Source organism: Phyllobates terribilis, unplaced genomic scaffold (assembly GCF_046119375.1).
Source record: "Phyllobates terribilis strain yellow unplaced genomic scaffold, ASM4611937v1 Scaffold_1__5_contigs__length_1240528914, whole genome shotgun sequence".
NCBI lineage: Eukaryota > Metazoa > Chordata > Amphibia > Anura > Dendrobatidae > Phyllobates > Phyllobates terribilis.
Window position 1 is genome coordinate 1,124,192,729 of NW_027362761.1, and position 19,029 is coordinate 1,124,211,757.

Consider the following 19,029-nt stretch of genomic DNA (forward strand, 5'->3'; position numbering starts at 1 on the left):
ATATAACATGGAGATGATAATGACTGTAAAGCGCTGTGGGGAGTGAAATAAAAAAAAAATCTATATATATAATCATGTTGAAGTGGAGAATAATAGTTGATAAACTACAGTTTAAAGCAGATTTTTAAGTTTTTGTAAATAGCAGAGCACTAGATCTGCTGTAACGTAGCAGAATTGAGATTGACATGCGGAATTATCCTGGCGCTCAGCATTAGATAAACCTGGTCAGGACATAATAAAAATTTTGGCAAATGTTGGAGAAATGATGGTTGGGCTCTGTTTTGCTCATCTTGACCAATTCTTTGTGGTGCCAGGAGATAAGCTACTGTCAGAAGTGTCCGGCAGCCACTTGTCTTCATAATCCAAACTGAATATTTGTGGCTAGATCAGGGAAAAAGCTGTTGATAAACCAAGGGATCAGACCCCTTTGGTATCGAACCTCCAAATTTCCAGGGATTGAGTTTGAAAATTTGGGACATTCTCGGCAAATACAGAACAGTTGGCAAGTATGTGTATAGACCGCTAAAAAGGTTTCTCCGGGGACAGAATAGATTGTAACTTCTACATCGGTGGGGGACCAACCACTGGACACACCCCCATAGGCAGAATGGGGAACTTTCATCCCGGTTAGACTGGAGCAACAGTGTGCATGCTCGACCGCGTCTCCATTCTTACCCTATGGGGCTACCAAGTGATGTGCTTGACTTTTTATGGAATGAATGGAACAGGGATTGGGCACCCATCCTGCTGTTTCATTCTAATAAGGATAAAAGTGACTCCTTGTGGATAACGTTCTGCTGACCAGTGCAGGTCACCTATCACCGGAGAACCCCTTTAAGAGCGGATCACAAACTTTGACTGCAGGGGACGGAGATTATTTACTAATCAGGTGGTGTTATAGATTGTGTAAATGAGGAGACATGTACATAAGAGCTGAAATCACCCAACTTGCTGGTTCAATGTCTGCACAGGGCTGTTAACTCACAAATTAAAGCTGCACTATGTAACGCTATAGTATGCAAACATGGAATATATGAAATTGGAATTGCATTGCTACTCTGAGAAAAAAAAAGTTAAAATGAAGATACTTAGCGCAAAAAAAATGGCCAAAAGCCATCGACAAGGTGACCTTTTTTGCTGGGAACCTAATCTAATATGAAACCTTTCCTGGGTTTATAGTCTACAATTATATGGGTAGGTAGGATCGAGCTGTGATTAAAACCACCATACGCTGATGGGTGGAGTGCTCGGTCGGACAGCCTATGTATACAAATATCAAAACAAAAAACTTAACATAATTTTTAAACAGAAAAACAGGTGTAAACAAGTACAAGCTCAGAGAGCCACTTTCATATGTAACTAGCAAATTTGATATTTTTATGCACAGGGCTGTGAACGGTTTCCAATTGCAACTAGCAGAAATGTGAATACAGCTCTTGACTATACAACTTCATTCTATTTAATGATAAACTGAATCGCGGTCTTCATGTAAAACTCCTAGGGCTCTGTTTGGCCATTTCATGTGTCTCTATTTTAAGAGCAGACAAATAGAATAAGTGATCAACTGCATAAGTTCTGTAAAAAAAAAAAACGTAAAAAAAGAAAAGTCATGTGTGCTAATAATAATAACCAATAGTGTCCTTACTCTTCTGTTTGCAGAACTGATGCTACAGATCACTTATTTTGTTTGTCTGCTCCTGATACGGAACACAGAAACGGAATGTTGGAACGGACATGTGAACAGAGCCTTATATATTTGTCACTTCATGCATCCTACACATTAATAAAAGGAGGACCACGTTTGACCACCCCATGCTGGATGCTAATTCGGCACTGGTCACACACGTGAGTAGAATGGCCTTTGATTCCCTACAATTCCCGCAGTATATATATATATCTGTTTACTACTGAATGTATACAGCACACAGCTGCGCTATATATATATAATGCTCCCTGGCTACTTTATGGTTTAGAACATGAAAAAATATGCTATAAATGCAGAAGAAAAAAAATGTGGCTTTAATACATTCCCCATCCAAGTTGGTGACTGGACTCAGTTTAATAGTTTAATGTTGTAGGATCTCAGGAGACCCGCAGCATCAGAACATCCTGGAAGTGGAGCAGAAAATAGAGAAGACCACCCCAACACAGCAGGTGGTGTTTTTATTAAAACTGTTATTTTTTATATGTTTGGCGTTTAACGAAGAATTAATAAAACATTTATATGGTGGTTTCTTTGCAAATTCTTCTTAATTACAATCTCTCACTAAGAATCGCATGAGCAGGATACCTTTTTTAAGCAGACATTATAGAACAGCACCGTGAAACGTTAAGGCCCCGATTCATCATTTTCCATTTTTTTATGTCAATTTTTCCTTTTTGTTTTGTTTTACGTGTTGCCATTTTTTGTGCCAAGTTCTTCAAAATTGTCGCACGCAGTTCATACAGTTTGGACCTGGTCAAAAATGGTCTATAATTTTGCTTTCTTGTAACTTTTTAGTGCAAAAAAAACAAAAAACAAACCTGCACGTTTAAGTAAAACAAAGCAAAAAATTCTGGCATACATAAAATCACTGCGGAGAGCGACGGAAGTACCATGGTGACAAATTTTGCAACTTTTCAAAAAGTCACAAATAATTAACGAGGAAAATATTTCTGTTATTGCATTTTCATTTTTTCCTCCCTCTACTTCCCAGAGCCATCCTTTTTTTTATTTTTCTGTCCACATAGATGTATGATAGGTTTTTTTGTTGTGGAATGAGTTGTAGTTTTGAGTTAACTATTCATTATCCATTTTACCACATAGTGTACTGGGAAAATGAAAAAAAATCCCAAGTGCAGTGAAATTGTGAAAAAGACGCAATTCAAACATTATTTTTTTGCCAATTGTTTTCATGGTGTACATTGTGTGGTAGAAAATGACCTGGCAATATAATTCTCCTCAGCAATATGATTACGGTGATACCAGACTTGTCCATTTTTTTTACATTATTTTAGAAGTTAAAAAAAAAAATCTGAAGTTTGAAAAAAACATTTTGGAGGTTGTGTCGCCATTTTCCGAGATTCGTAACGTTTCATTTTTTGGTCTATGGAGCCATATAAGAGATTATTTTCTTGTGAGGCGACACAACCTTTTTATTGATACCATTTTGGGATAGATATGACATTTTGATTGCTTGAACCATTTTTTTTGCACATTAATTAGAAACAACCTTATTAGACATATTATAGGTAATAGATAGATAGATATATAGTAACATAGTTTTTAAGGTTGAAGGAAGACTAAGTCCATCTAGTTAACCCATAGCCTAACATGTTGATCCAGAGGAAGGCAAAAAAAAAACATGTGGCAAACACTAAGCTCCACATTGGGGAAAAAAATTCCTTCCTGACTCCATACGACAATCAGACTAGTTCCCTGGATCAACGCCCTATCAAGGAATCTAGTATTTATAACCTGTAATATTATACTTTTAAAGAAAGGCATCCAGGCCCTTCTTATATTTTAGTAGTGAATCACTCATTACAACATCATGTGGCAGAGAGCTCCATAGTCTCACTGCTCTTACAGTAAAGAATCCCCGTCTGTGATTATGATTAAACCTTCTTTCCTCCAGACGTAGAAGATGCCCCCTTGTCCCCGTCTCAGGCCTCAGAGTAAAAAGATCAGTAGACAGGTCTTTGTACTGTCCCCTCATATACTTGTACATAGTAATAAGATCACCCCTAAGCCTTCTTTTTTCCACAGTAAATAATCCCAAGTGTAATAACCTGTCTTGGTATTGCAGACCCCCCAGTCCTCTAATAACCTTGGTCGCTCTTCTCTGCACCCTCTCTAGTTCAGCTATGTCTTTCTTATACACCGGATAGATGATAGATAGATCTAGAGATAGATAGATAGATAGATAGATAGATAGGTAGATAGGTAGAGATAGCTATAGATAGATAGATAGATAGATAGATAAAGAGAGATAGAGAGATAGATATAGAGATAGATAGAGATAGATAGATAGATAGAGAGATAGATAAAGAGAGATAGAGAGATAGATATAGAGATAGATAGAGAGAGATAGAGATATAAAGATATAGAGATAGAGAGATAGATAGATAATAGATAGAGATAGATAGCTAGATAGATAGATGGATAGATAGATAGATAGATTGAAAGAGATAGATAAAGAGATAGATAGATAAATAGAGATAAAAATAGATAGATATAAGATAGATAGATGATAGATAGATTAATAGATAGATAGATAGATAGATAGATAGATTAATAGATAGATAGATAGATACATAGATACTGCCCACTGTAAAGATGTCACTTAAATTTTCCATTTACTTTCAGTGCAGGTCAGAGCCTGTGCATTTTATCCTGAAAGTTGTCCACGTTTGATAATATTTATAGGGAATCTGTCACTAGGTTTTCCCAGTATACAGTAAATTACGGCCACCACCTTTAAGAACTATTTTAAAATATTCTAGTAAGTAATATACAAGTCCCCAGTTCCCTCTGCTTAGTATAAAATATAACTTTTATTAAGTTGCGGTCCGGTCCGATGGGCGTTGCTGTTTTTCCTCTGGCGCCTCCTCTCTGGTGGCAAACGTCATCCTCCTGCCCTGTTTCACGTGTATGACGCGTCCTACATGATTGCAAAGTGTCCTCCATCACTCCCCTGTGCAGCCGCACCTCTCTCAGGCCAGCTGAGGGCAGAGCATAATACTGTAATGCTCATGTGCTGGGAGAGGCCAAAGACCACCGATGACCTGGAAATGAAGCCGCGCATGCACATTACAGTACTTTGCTCTGACCCCAGCAGGGCTGAGAGAAGTACGCCTGCACAGGGGCGCGATGGAGGACGCTGTGTGGATGGTGTAGGATGTGTCATACACATGAAGCAGGGCAGGAGGATGGCGCTTGTGACCAGAGAGGAGGAGCTGAAAGAAGAACAGCAACGCCCATCGGACTGGACCGCCGCATAGGTGAGAATACTAAAAGTTATACTTTGTACTATGCAGAACAGATTAGGGACTTATATACAGGTTACTAGAGTTGTGTAAAATAGACCTTAAAGGTGATGGCCATAGTTTATATTGGGAAAACTGAGTAACAGGTTCCCATTAATAAGATGTTTCATAATCAGAACTTCCTTCGGCTCATCATTGGGTAATATTCCGCTGATCTTACCTGATTGATGGATGTAAATTATGCTGACAAGTTTTACCTATATGACCCGATCTCTTACACTCTGTGTTTACTTGACACGGCTCTCTGAATTAAAGCTGAACATTTGCCTTTTTTGCACGAGGGCAAATAGTTTTTAGTATTTTTTGCATTGAATATCTCTCGGATTGCTGTCTACTTTGTTTTTAGAATTTCTATTTTGAGTGGATGAGGTGCCACATGCATTATTACTACACTTCTGCTGCCTCATTTTTATGATAGATATATACAAAAAAGGGAATAGCAGCACTCCAATTAAAAAAAAAAAGATACTGTTTATTTGCCCAGCATGGCAACGTTTGGGTTCATGTGGGAACCTTTCTCAAGTTTGTTGGATGAATAAACACTATAATTTTTTTGGAATTGGAGTGATGCTATTCCCTTTTTTGTATAGATCTACAGGATTGGGCTTTGCCTGAGAAGCTTTGCACCCACAAGTCGGTTTGCTGGTGCTGCAGCTCATTTTGTCTTTTTAGATAGATAGATATAAAAAAATCAAGGCAGCACCAGCAAAAAAAGGGGTGCAGGGGTGCAGAGCCTCCCAGGCATAAACCAATGCTCCAGTTTACCTACAAAAATGAAGGCAACACTCCCAAAATTGAAAATGATACAATTGGACCGAAACGTTGCCATCACTATGGGCTATTACATTTTCTATTCAAGAGTGCTGCCTTCAATTTTCCAGGTAGATAGATAAATACAAGGAAAGAAAAAAGGAAAGAAAAAAAAAGGAAAAAAAGGAAAATCAGAGTAAGAAAGGAAATACGAAAGAAAGAATTAAATAAGGAAAGATAGTATAAAAAGTTAAGATAGATATACAGTACAGACCAAAAGTTTGGACACACCTTCTCATTTAAAGATTTTTCTGTATTTTCATGACTATGAAAATTGTACATTCACACTGAAGGCATCAAAACTATGAATTAACACATGGGGAATTATATACTTAACAAAAAAGTGTGAAACAACTGCAAATATGTCTTATATTCTAGGTTCTTCAAAGTAGCCACCTTTTGCTTTGATGACTGCTTTGCACACTCTTGGCATTCTCTTGATGTGCTTGCCATCTTATTCAGTTTCTGCAGCTTGCGCCTGTTCACATTTAGGATGTGCTGGTCAGTTCTTTTTACATATATGGACAGATAGATTAAAACATAAGTGATAGATAAAGATATATGATCGAGAGATAAATAAAGATAGATCGATATTGGATAGATATATAGATAGATGGATAGATACAGTATATAGATAAATATATAGATAGATTGATAGATAGATAGATAGATAGATAGATGATAGATAGATTTGTTCTGTGATTGTATATACAGGACACTGTAGGTAATGAATGGATACGGTTGTGAATTAGGGGGCACTGAGTTAAGGCAACACAAGGACGCGCTCCCTCCTGCTGCCGCAGTTCCCCTGCTCTGCAGATTAATTCTCGCCAGCAATTAAGGGAATTGGCTTTTTATTGGAGTGATAATATAGATGTACAGTACAATACTTTCACCTCCTGGACTATCTATCAAAGTCGTTTAAATTGCTCGGTGGCATGAAATGCTCCTCTTAGTGCAGCACCAAAGAGGAATTGCTTCCAGACAAATTGGCAAAATCCTTTTATGCCATCAAATTTGCCTAATGCAGTCTGTAGGTTAATTTGAAAAAGGGCGAGCTGCATGTACGCCCGTATCTTATTATCCTTAGCTGTCAATAGATAAATCATTGCTGACACAGCATCTTGTAAATCATCCCAGAGAGGAGAAATCATTGAGGACAATCATCTCGCTCGGTTTTTACAAGATACCACTGGAGTATGAAGTGTTTAGCGTTTAACACGGCTGATCTCAGATCGTCTCTTCTCATTGCCCATTTTCTGATATATTTTATCTCTGCAGCTATTAACAAGTTTAAAATGAAGAAAATGAGAAAGGACATGGACCTCAATGAAAGGACAACCGCAGATTAGAAAAGTGAGTCATCTAAGGGAGGCAATGATCTATAATATTAAGGAGCATTTACTTAAGAGTAAAAAACAAATCAATATTGTATCTGTTTCTGGGAAAGCTGGGTGACAGTATCAGTGATATAGGGCTCAGCATAGCCATGTACATGGAGTTTGGTGGGTACAGAGTCCCAGAGGCTTTGGAGTTTGTACTACCAGGCAAGTTTTAAAAATGGTTTTCCAGAAAGGAGACGGACTTTTTGGTGATAATACAACAAAAAAGTGCATACTTTCTCATTATAACCCCAGCCCCCTGAGGGAGTCTGCTAAGGCGAAACTTGTTGGGGTGGCTATGAATGTTTTTTAGCTGATGAATGATCCTGATGTATAGCAACAGCATTAAGATCTAATCATGAATTAATGCATGATCACGGTCTGCAGCCGTGAAATATAGGTTGGATTAATATGGACAGATGTTGCTTTGGAAACTGAATCAATTCAAAGAATTGATTGGAGATAATATAATACAGGACAGTTCTAGCAATTATTTTAATTATCATTGCACTGACCAGTTTTAAGTTTGAAATTAATAAAAGTCATGTTTTAGCATCTCTTATGATGGGATTGTCTTCCAGCTGTCCTGGAGCTCAGATTGGGAAATTAGTCCCGTCATAAAAGTTTATATCTTAAGCCCCCGTCTCACATAGCGAGATCGCTAGCGAGATCGCTGCTGTGTCACGGTTTTGGTGACGCAACAGCGACCTCACCAGCGATGTCGCTCTGTGTGACACTTTGCAGTGATCAGGCCCCTGCTGTGAGGTCGCTGATCGCTGCAAAGTGTCCTGGACCATTTTTTGGTCGTTGCCCTCCCGCTGGTCAGCACACATCACTGTGTGTGACCAGCGATCAGGCTGGTAACCATGATAAACATCGGGTTACTAGGGGCACACGCGCACCTAGTAACCCGTTGTTTATCATGGTTACAAGCCTGCTAAAGTGAGCGGTAACCTCCCGCTCACCGTAGCAGAGTGGTAACCATGATAAACAACGGGTTACTAGGTGCGCGTGTGCCCCTAGTAACCCAATGTTTATCATGGTTACCAGCCTGCTCCTGCTTCAGCAGGCTGGTAACCGGAGCAGGACATCGTGGAAAGATTCTTTCCACGATGTCGCTGCTCCCCTGATCGCTGGTGAGCCTGCCTGTTTGACAGCTCACCAGCGACCACATAGCGACGCAGCAACGATCCCTGACAGGTCGTATCGTTGTCGGGATCGTTGCAGCGTCGCTAAGTGTGACGGGGCCTTAAGTCCCATTTCATTTTGCATTGTAACTGAACAGTTTTGGACAAGACACAATTCAGATCAAGACACAGGTCATGACAGGCCAGAGTTAGTTCAGTACAAAACACAGGATAGGACACAGTTCAGGACAGTAGACAGTTCAGTAAAAAACACAAGACCGGACACAGTTCAGTACAAGACACAGGACATAGTTCAGGACCAGACACACTTCAGGACAGGACACAATTCAGTAAAAGACACAGTTCAGGACAAGGTACAATTTAGGATAAGACACAATTCAGGTATGGACATAGTTCAGGACAGAACACAGTTCTGTACAAGACTTGGTTGACAAGAATGGCATAACTTTAGGTGGTGCAGAAGTTGCAGTTTTGTGTAACTGGTCAAATAGGAACACAGTAAGGAAAAATCTGTAGATTGTTTGGCCTACCCTCAGATGACCTGGCATTCACCAGTTAATGTCACAATTCAGTTACAACATCCCTTTTTCTGAAATATACATAAATACAGGTTCTCAGGAGCATGCCAGCGATAATTTGTATAGGCAGCACTATAGGATGATTACTTAAGCACTTTACGGTCTCACTCTCGTCTGATTGCCTTAAAGTGCATTACATTAACTAAATGAAAAGGAGCCATTAAGAATTTACTGGTTCAATTAACCCGAAAAAATGCCTCTTCAGCTCCCTACATTTTATGTTTCGGGATATGTGAGAGAAATTCTATTAGTGGTAGTATGGCAGCTGCCACCGGCACGGCTAAAGGTCAGAGGGGCTCTTCCTTCTTTGTCATCCAGGCAGGGGGGCTGTGTACAATGAATGAAGTGTGTCTAGGATATCTGTATTCACATACACAGCACTCTGCTCTGAATGCAGGGAGGTGGCTGAATGTGCAGTGACACTGAACTCAACATGAAAAACTACAACTCTCAGCATGCCCCTTCCCCTACGACTCCCATAGCCATTCTCACACCACCATCTTTGGCCTTAAATAACGTGCAAAGCTTCGAGAGCGGCCATGAATTAGAATGACCGGTTTACTTATTCAGATGTAGCAGAGCTCAACTTGGTATTTTACTGTGTATATTCTCAGCTCAGATTTAAGCCCAAAAACTCAACAGGTTTTCTTGCAGGATGGAGGAAATACACAGAGAACCAATTGAGATCTCACACAAGGTTCTGTTGAAAAAGCAAACTAATTATCCCATGTCCTTATTTATTTCTATTAATCATTATCTAATTATTATTTAATCAAAATGTGCCCGATTTTCACATATTTTTGGGCAGAGCACAACTTGTTAGACATTTTTACGTTAAAGGCGTAGTTGGTGCCCATTATGGTACAAGATCTTGACATACAGGAGAGAAGGACTTGTCGACTGTTTCCCTCTTCATGCATATTTTATGACCCTAAAGGTGGCCATACACATTCAACTTCCATCAGGCTGGCAGCTATTCTATATGATAACCCATATTTGTGTATGCTCATTTTGGCCAAAAATATTTTCAATGGGGGTAGAGAGGAGCCACTGCCAGACCTCTCTGGTGGCAGCCTATCTCCTCTGAGCACACTCCTGACTCCTTGACAAATGATGACCTCCTAGATGAATTAGTCTCCTGGGAATGAAAAAAATCGGTGAGTTCGGACAACTTTGTTTTAATTTGTTTGTGGGGTCTTTAGGAAAGTAACCCCATTTCTGCTACTAATGCAGTTTTATGGGGTGGTGACTGTTGCACTGGCCCCATCTCTCCTATCTCGGGGCCCATAGGACCTGCATTAGCTGCCTCTTTAGTAGTGTTGAGCCACCCCCGTAGTGTTCGAGTTCGGTTCGGTTCGTCGAACACCCGTGTGTTCGTCGAACTGTTCGTCGAACACCTTCGAACACCGTTAAAAACAATGGCAGGCAAACAAAAACACATAGAAACACATAGAAAACACCTTCAAAGGTGTCCAAAAGCTGACAAACTGCTCAGAAGACATAACTAACACATGGAAAAGTGACAAGTACATATAGTCATGCGAAAATAAAAGAGGTGGAGGAGTAAAAGGAGGGGGAGACACAGATATAGGCATGTCATGCCCTTCTAAAATCCAAAAAGTGAGAAGCCGACACGGCCAGTCCGCTCCTGCCCGTGCCACCTCCGTGTCGCCGGGTTTGTGCCAGAGCCGCGGTGAACCCTGACGGCCAGCCCCCCTCTCCCAATACTGGTGCCTGTCCGCTGGTGGGTCGAGCGAGCCCCCCTGTGGTGGAGGCAGCTCTAAGCTTTTTAATTTAAATTGTCTCTCTAATTTGAATGAATACACTTTAAATCCATTTACAAGGATCTATTGGAGGGCAAGTCTCATGCCAGCAGCCGCGTAATTCCAGCTCCAGTAGCGTCCACTAAAGCTGCTGCAGTTAAAAAGCTTTTATAAGGATCGAGCTCGGCTGTCCACCGCAAGGCATCCTAATGCCAGTCCCAGCCCCTATGCCTTGGGGTGCCTCCTGATGCTCTTCACTAAGTATCCCATGGTCCCGAATCATTTCCTTTGAAAAAATTAAGTGTCTAAACTACAGGTGGTGTAGCTTGCTTAACAGCCGGGATAATCCGCTGACTAGCAGACACTGCTACTAGGCACAAAGTATTTCCTGGGTTAGATGCAGTTAAAAATTTGTAATTAGATACTCTCGTTGGATGCTGAGAAAGCATTCCATAGAGTCTCCTGGCACGCCATATATGATTCTCTTAAAAAGCTTGGGGTAGGGGTCTAGGGGACCCTTTTATAGCCAAAATCACAGCCCTGTATCGCAATACGTCACCTAGGCTGAAGATAAATGGAACTGTAGCACCCTGAGGGCTCGGTTGCTACAGACGTATTGCACCTCACCCAGAGGTGTGATATCTCACTCTCAGGTAAGGATGGAGTGTGGATCAGGACCCGACACCTGCATGCATTACACCACATTGCCGTGGGGCAGGGCGACCAATATGCCCCTGAGATGGGCACGACAGTCCCTGTCCCTGGCTGGAGTGGGGGGAGGGAACACTGAGGAAGGGGAACCCTGTAGTGCAGGAGCAGGGAGGAAGCAGTTCCTGGGTGCATTGAGAAGGGAGTATAAAAGGTGGGCACCATCTTAGTTCAGTGCAGAGAAGTCTGAGCAGAAGTGGCAGGGAGCAGGGGCTCTGCATGAGCTCTGCTCCGGAGGCGGGCCTAGTAACAGAGGCCCAGGCCTGGAAGAGGGAGAAGGAAGGAAGAGGAGCGGAGAAGGCTCCAGGAACGAGGAATGAAGGGATCCCAGGGGTGCGGACGGGCGAGTCGCCACCGCACGCCCGAATCCACCTGCGTGGAGGGGTCAGGCCAAAGGGGGAGACCGGTCCCCGAACTAGTGGAGGCAGGAAACGACCCTCAGCTAGAAACCGGAGGCTCTGACATTTTATGTGGCGCAGCCCCTCGCTACACCCGCTAGGAAGGCACCACATAGGGTCAGGGAAACTGGCGCCAAGTTTACCAAGAGGAGGCCCGAGGCAGCCGGACAGAAGTGTTGGTAAGAAAGGCCAGACAAAGGACACACAAAGGGGGTCCTGTGAAGTGCTCCAAAGTTATCTGGGAGTTGTCTGAGCCCCTCACCTGGTGAGCACAGTACGACGTGGGCAGCCGTTACCTGCAGACGTGGTCTGGATAATAAGAACTGTGAGTAAAGGCCCTGGACTGCATCACTGACTCCGTGTCGTTACTGCTGCTGCCCTGCACCATCACCCCCATCCTCCGCATACACTGCCCTGAGGCTATACTCCTCCCGTGGGGAGTTATGCTACGCTCTGCTGCACCCACAACACCAGCCTCAGCGGTCTGCCCTGGAGCGGCGGTTCACTCTGACCGCAATCCACGGGTGGCGTAGTCGGACATTTAAACATCAAAACCACATAAATAGTTCCGCCACTGGTTTGACCGCCCTGAGCCACGGAACCGGGTTGCCGCCATGGAGACTACAACCACCAGCATCCACCAAAAAGGGTCCGGCTCCGGGTGTCCCAAGGCCCAGGGGGCGCGTCAGAAAATTTTCATCACCTTTCACAATTACCAATGGGACAAGGCAGGGATGTTCTCTGTCCCCTCTCTTATACATCCTAGTGACGGAGCACCTGCTCTCATCAATTCGCCATAACCCCAATATTAGGTGGATTGAGGTGGGAGGCACCGAGTACAAGTGCTCTCTATTTGCTGATGATGTCCTAGTATATATCACTCAATCACATATATCCATCCCTGCTGTTATGGCTGAAATAGATCACTTTGTTACATGGTCAAATTTTAAAATCAATGCAGCGAAGTCTGAGGCCCTCGATGTCTCCCTCCCCAAATCCATATAGGATTCCATCCAGTCCAACTTTCCCTTTGCCTGTCCCTCACAGGGTATCAAATACTTAGGAATTCCTATTCATAGAGACCTCTCCCATCTATGTTATCTTAATTTTGGGCCCTTTATTGAACAACTCCATACAGACCACGGTTGGCAAGTTAGAACTGTAAGATTCACTACGTGAACCGCTGGTGTTTTGTGGAAAAGCACATGTACACTGCGTTCCAAATTATTATGCAAAAAGTGTTTAGGAGTGATAAGGGAAGAATTTGTTTGTTTGTCAGTTAAACTCATTGATGGTGATGTGTGTCAGGGCTCTTTATATCACTGTAAGCAATTGCAGACACCTGTGCTAATTAGTTTGGCAGGTGTGTCCAATGAAAGGCAAGACTACTTAAGAAGGCTCTCTCACATTATTAAGCAGCCTACATTTTCTGCCAAAATGGGAAAGAAAAAGGATGTGTCGGCTGCTGAGAAGCAACAAATTGTGGAGTGTTTAGGTCAAGGCATGACTACAATCAACATTGTGCGATGATCAGGATGAAGTGTCTTGGCAATCAAGAAGTATGTAGCTGATTCACAGTACACACGTGTGCGTGCTGATAAGGGCAAATTGAGGACTCTTTCCTACAGGCAATTACGTCAGGTTGAAAGAGCAGCGGCCAAAAAGCCTTGTCATAGCAGCAGACAAGTTTTTGAAGCTGCTTGTGCCTCCAACGTCCCCCGAACAACAAGATGCAGGGTCCTTCAGAGGTTTGCAGCTGTGCATACGCCATCCTGTCGACCTCCTCTATCATCTTCACACAAGCAGAAACGGCTCCAGTGGGCCAAACATTACATGAAGACTGATTTCAAAACAGTTTTGTTCACGGATGAGTGCCGTGCAGCGCTCGATGGTCCAGATGGATGGAGTGGAGGATGGCTGGTTGATGGACACCCCACGCAAACACGGCTACAGCGCCAACAAGGAGGAGGTGGAGTAATGTTTTGGGCTGGAATCATGGGGAGAGAGATTGTCGGCCCCTTTAGGATCCCTGAAGGCGCTAAAGATGAACTCCATAATGTATGTGGATTTGCTCAAACAGCACTTCCTGCCATGGTTCAAGAAGAAGAACCGTGTATTTCACAGCAAGATCATTTTTCTGCATGATAATGCACCATCTCATGCTGCACATAAAACATCTGCATCTCTGGCTGATATGGGCATAAAAGGGGACAAACTTATGGTGTGACCCCCATGCTCCCCTGACCTCTACCCCATTCAGAACCTTTGGAGCATCATTAAAAGGAGTGTCTATGATGGCGGGAGGCAGTTCACATCTAAGCAACAGCTCTGGGAGGGTATTCTGTCCTCATGCAAAACAATTGAAGCAGAAACCATCCAAAACCTGACAAATTCAATGGACGAGAGAGTTCAGAAGCTCCTTTCGAACAAGGGGTCCTATGTGAAAATGTAACATCACCTAGAATAAAGTTTTGAGTTGAAAACTGTTTGATTTCAGTTTCTAACAACCTGCTAATGCTTATAATTTCAAAAATGACCATTTTTTTGGTCTTTATTAAAATGAAAAGGTTGATCGAAAAGTTTGGGAGATCTAAGAGTGTGGCAACCCAGTAGTCATGATTACTTCGAATTCTGACAATATGAGGGTCATGCTGCAGGTAGTGCAGCAAGAAGGCACTTATGTGTCTTGCGCATCTCGGAGCCCCAAAATTATTTTCCGGGCTAGATGCAGCTAAAAATTATTTTAAATTTTAAATCTGGTGAAGCTTTAGTATAGATGGCCTAATAGGATCAGTGCTGCACACTGCTACAAAGCCCAAATTATTTTCCAGTCAAGATACAGATAAACATGATTAGTAATTTGAAAGCTTAAAATGGTTGGTAGGGTGATTTTAACCAATCATCAAGCTTTTACTCTCCCCTGGATGACACAGGGGTAGAAAAGTCGTTTCGGATCCATGATTTGTTCATCTTTATGAACGTGAGTCTGTCTACATTATCAGTGGAGAGCCGCGTGCGCTTATCTGTCAGCACACCACCAGCAGCGCTGAACACACGTTCAGACAGAACGCTGGCTGCGGGGCATGACAAGATCTCCAAGGCGTAAGTGGCTAGCTCCGGCCATTTATCCAGATTGGAAACCCAAAAAGAGCAAGGGTCCAGTGACACAGTCGTGGCTTCAATGTTTACTTGGAGATACTCCTGTACCATCGTCTCTAGGTGTTGACTATATGTCAGACTTCTTGTCTCCTGTGGCCTTGCAAAGGATGGGCTAAAAAAGTGGTGAAATGATTCCGCAAAATTGATGTTACCAGCAGATACTGTGGTTCTGTTACGGTTTGAGTGCTGAACACTTGACGGTCCCACGGTTGGCAAGTTGGAACTGTGAGATTCACTACGTGCACCACTGGTATTTTGTGGAAAAGCACATGTAAGATTCTGCAACAGTCTCTGCTGATACTCCTGCATGCGTGCATCCCTTTCTATGGCAGGAATAATTTCTGCAAATTTACTTTTGTACCGGGGATCTAACAGTGTGGCAACCCAGTAGTCAGGATTATTTCTAATTCTCACAATTCGAGGGTCATGTTGCAGGTAGTGCAGCAAGAAGGCACTCATGTGTGTTGCGCATCCAGGAGCACCAAGTCCCTGTTGTGTTGGTGGCGAGGTAACAATCATGCTTCCTTCCTCTGTCCTCTCCCCCCAACCTCGCACAACAGAAATGTGATCAAGGTCTCCCTCATCTGATGAGTCTTCCATCAGTTCGTCCTCCACTTCTTCCTGGGCTCCTGCACCTTCCTCACTAGTTTGGCTGCTACCATGCGCCCTGGTAAAACCATCTCCCTCACCCTCACATGCCTGCCGCCTTGGTGCTGCCGACCGTCTGGACCTTGCAGATGTTAGCCCTTCCGCATACAACTCCTCCTCCTCTACTTCCTCCACCTCCTCTTGTGCCACCACCTGACTCCGAATTCTGTTTAACATGTGCTCCAGCATGTAAATCACCGGAATAGTCATGCTGATAATAGCATCGTCAGCACTAAACATCTTCGTCGCCATTTCAAAACTGTGCAGAAGGGTGCATAGGTCCCTGATCTGAGACCACTCCTCCAGCGTGATTTGCCCCACCTCTGAATCTCGTTGGCCCAGGCTATACGTCAGAACGTATTGCACCAGGGCTTGTCGGTGCTGCCACAGTCGCTGCAACATGTGCAGAGTTGAATTCCACCGGGTAGGCACATCGCATTTTAGCCGGTGAAGTGGCAGGCCCAACGACTTCTGTAGAGATGTAAGTCGCTGAGCTGCGGGATGCGAACAGCGGAAGTGAGCACACAGCGACCGTGCCCTCTGCAGAAGGCCATCTAGTCTGGGATAGTGGGCTAAGAATTGCTGGACAACCAGGTTCAACACGTGAGCCATACAAGGCACGTGTGTGACATTGCCCCGGCGAAGGGCCGCACCCAGGTTTGCAGCATTGTCGCACACTGCCTTCCCTGGTTTCAGGTCCAGTGGAGACAACCATTCATGAAATTGGTTCTCCAGAGCTGACCACAACTCCTCAGCTGTGTGACTCACATTTCCCAGACATTTCAATGTAAAAACCGCCTGATGACGTTGAGCCCTACTGCCAGCATAGTAAGGAGGTGTGCAGGATCCCTTCTGCGCAGTTAGAAAGCTTGTGGCATGACCAGACAGGCTTTGGGTGCAGGTGGAAGACCGAGAGGAGGTTGAGGAGGCAGAAGCAGTGGAGGAACTTTGACATAAAGAGGATTGACGCACAACTCGTGGGGACGGCAAGACTTGGACAGCAGCCCCTTGTCCTGCTGTCACCATAGTTACCCAGTGCCCAGTCAGCGACATGTAACGCCCCTGTCCATGCCTACTCGTCCAAGTGTCTGTGGTGAAATGCACCCTGTCACACACAGAGTTTCTCAAAGAAGCGGTGATGTTGTGTGCGACATGCTGGTGGAGCGCAGGCACACCTTTCTTTGAGAAGTAGTGCCGACTGGGCATCTGGTACTGGGGCACTGCGACGGACATAAGGTCTCGAAAATCCTCTGTGTCCACCAGGCGGAAAGGCAGCATTTCTGTAGCCAAGAGCTTGCAGATGGTGAAATTCAACCTCTTAGCTTTCTCATGGCTAGGAGGAAATGGTCTTTTACTTGTCCACATCTGAGGGACCGAGGGCTGGCTATTGTGCTTAGACGGGGTTGATAAGGGTGTCCCCGGCAAACTGCCGGTCTGTGAGGAAGATGCAGGCGGACATGTTAGGTTGCCTTGATCCAAAGGTGGTGCTATCGATGTCGGACAGCGCTCAACGCCAGCTGGTGTTCCCACCTCCAAAGAAAATGATGACCTGCCAATCACGCTGGCTGTTGCGGGTAAAGAGGTGGCAGGTCTGCGCCCCAAAACAGGTGTGACTGCTGTCCCCCCAGTCACAGAGGATGAAGAGGCCGCGGATGCACAAGATATGGCAGACGGTGGTTGGCCCGGCCGGCTAGGCCGCATTGTAGCACACTGAGCTTCCCACTGCAACTTATGCTTCATGTCCATGTGCCGGTTCATGCATGAAGTACTCAAACTATGTATTTTTTGGCCTCTACTTAGCTTTTGCTGACAAATGTTACAGATAACACGAGTTGGGTCATCTTTATCGATCTGAAAAAATGCCCAGGCTATGCAAGGCTTAGCACCCATGCGACCTGAAGAGCCACCACGACTTGTGGTGAGAGGCAGAGTTGTGTTTGAGGATGCAGTTGTTGACGTGCTTCCAGTACTACGTCTCTGTCCAGGAAGGTGCAACCTGACCTCGTCGTCACTAGCATCTTCCTCCACCTCCTCTGCTGACCTCATCTCTTGGCTGACTGTGGGTTGACAGTAAGTGGGATCTCCAGCCTCATCATCATCACCCTGTGTGTTATCACACCCGTCGTCCTCAGAGCCAACCTGTTCCTGCCCTGACAAAAAACTAAAGTTGTCGCTCCAATCAGGTATTTGAGTCTTATCATCGTCTTCCTCATTGTCTCCACCAACAGGAGTTACAGTTTGGGAATGAGGGTCTACATTATGGTCAGAACCTTCTGCGTCTGGTCCTGGATCCGACTCATAAAGATTCTGGGCATCAGTGCAGATCATTTCCTCGTCTGGATTCACAGAAGCGCTGGAGTCGACCTCTGATTCCCAGGCTATAGTATGAGTAAACAGCTCTGCAGACTCAACCATCTGTTCTACCTCATACTCAGACGGGCAGCTGGAGATTTGGGAGCTGTGAGGAAGCAAGTGCGATTTGGGTGACACCTTTGAGGACTGGAGTATTTGTGATGTTGAAGTTGATGTGGAGGAGAGCCCACTTAAAGGAGCACTTGATATCCGTTGAAGCACCTGCTGTTTTTGTGCCTCATCTGGAATTTGTAGCGATTGGCGTGGCCGTAAGAAAGGGATCTTATCACATTGTCCGCTAAAAGAAGTAGACATTTTAGTTTGGCTGGAAGATGGTCTTTCTTCTGCAGATGTTACTGTTGCTTTAACACCTACCCCACGGACACAACCTTTTTTCCCCTTCCCAACACGCCTATTCCCCTTTCCACCAGCAGCAGGCCTTTTTCCACTCATTTTGGTGGTTAACTAATTCACAACTCTGGAGTTGTTTGCACAAAAAAACAATGGATGGTAACCGAGCAGAGCTGAGTGGCCAAACTGTGGTATTAGGCCAAAACTATTGGCTGGGTTAGATGCAGAAAAAAATTATATTCAATTTGCAACCTGATGGAGGTCAGTATAGATGGACTAATACAACAAGTCCCACACACAGCTAGAAGCCCAATATTTTTTCAGAGGTAGATGAAGAAAAAAATATATTCAGTTTGCAACCTGATGGAGGTCAGTATAGATGGACTAATACAACAAGTCCCACACACAGCTAGAAGCCCAATATTTTTTCAGAGGTAGATGCAGAAAAAAATATATTCAGTTTGCAACCTGATGGAGGTCAGTATAGGTGGACTAATAGAACAAGTCCCACACACTGCTAGAAGGCCAAATATTTTTTCAGAGCTAGATGCAGAAAAATTTTTTATTCAGTTTGCAACCTGATGGAGGTCAGTATAGATGGATTAATAGAACAAGACCCACACACAGCTAGAAGCCCAATATTTTTTCAGAGCTAGATGCAGAAAAAAATTATATTCAGTTTGCAACCTGATGGAGGTCAGTAT

At 43.8% G+C, this 19,029-nt stretch overlaps 1 protein-coding gene across 3 annotated transcripts in view; it reads right to left on the reverse strand.

Moving 5' to 3' along the window:
• Nucleotides 1–19,029, reverse strand: part of SLIT2 (slit guidance ligand 2) — a 418,064-nt gene that overhangs the window by 108,247 nt on the left and 290,788 nt on the right. The window lies entirely within an intron of this gene.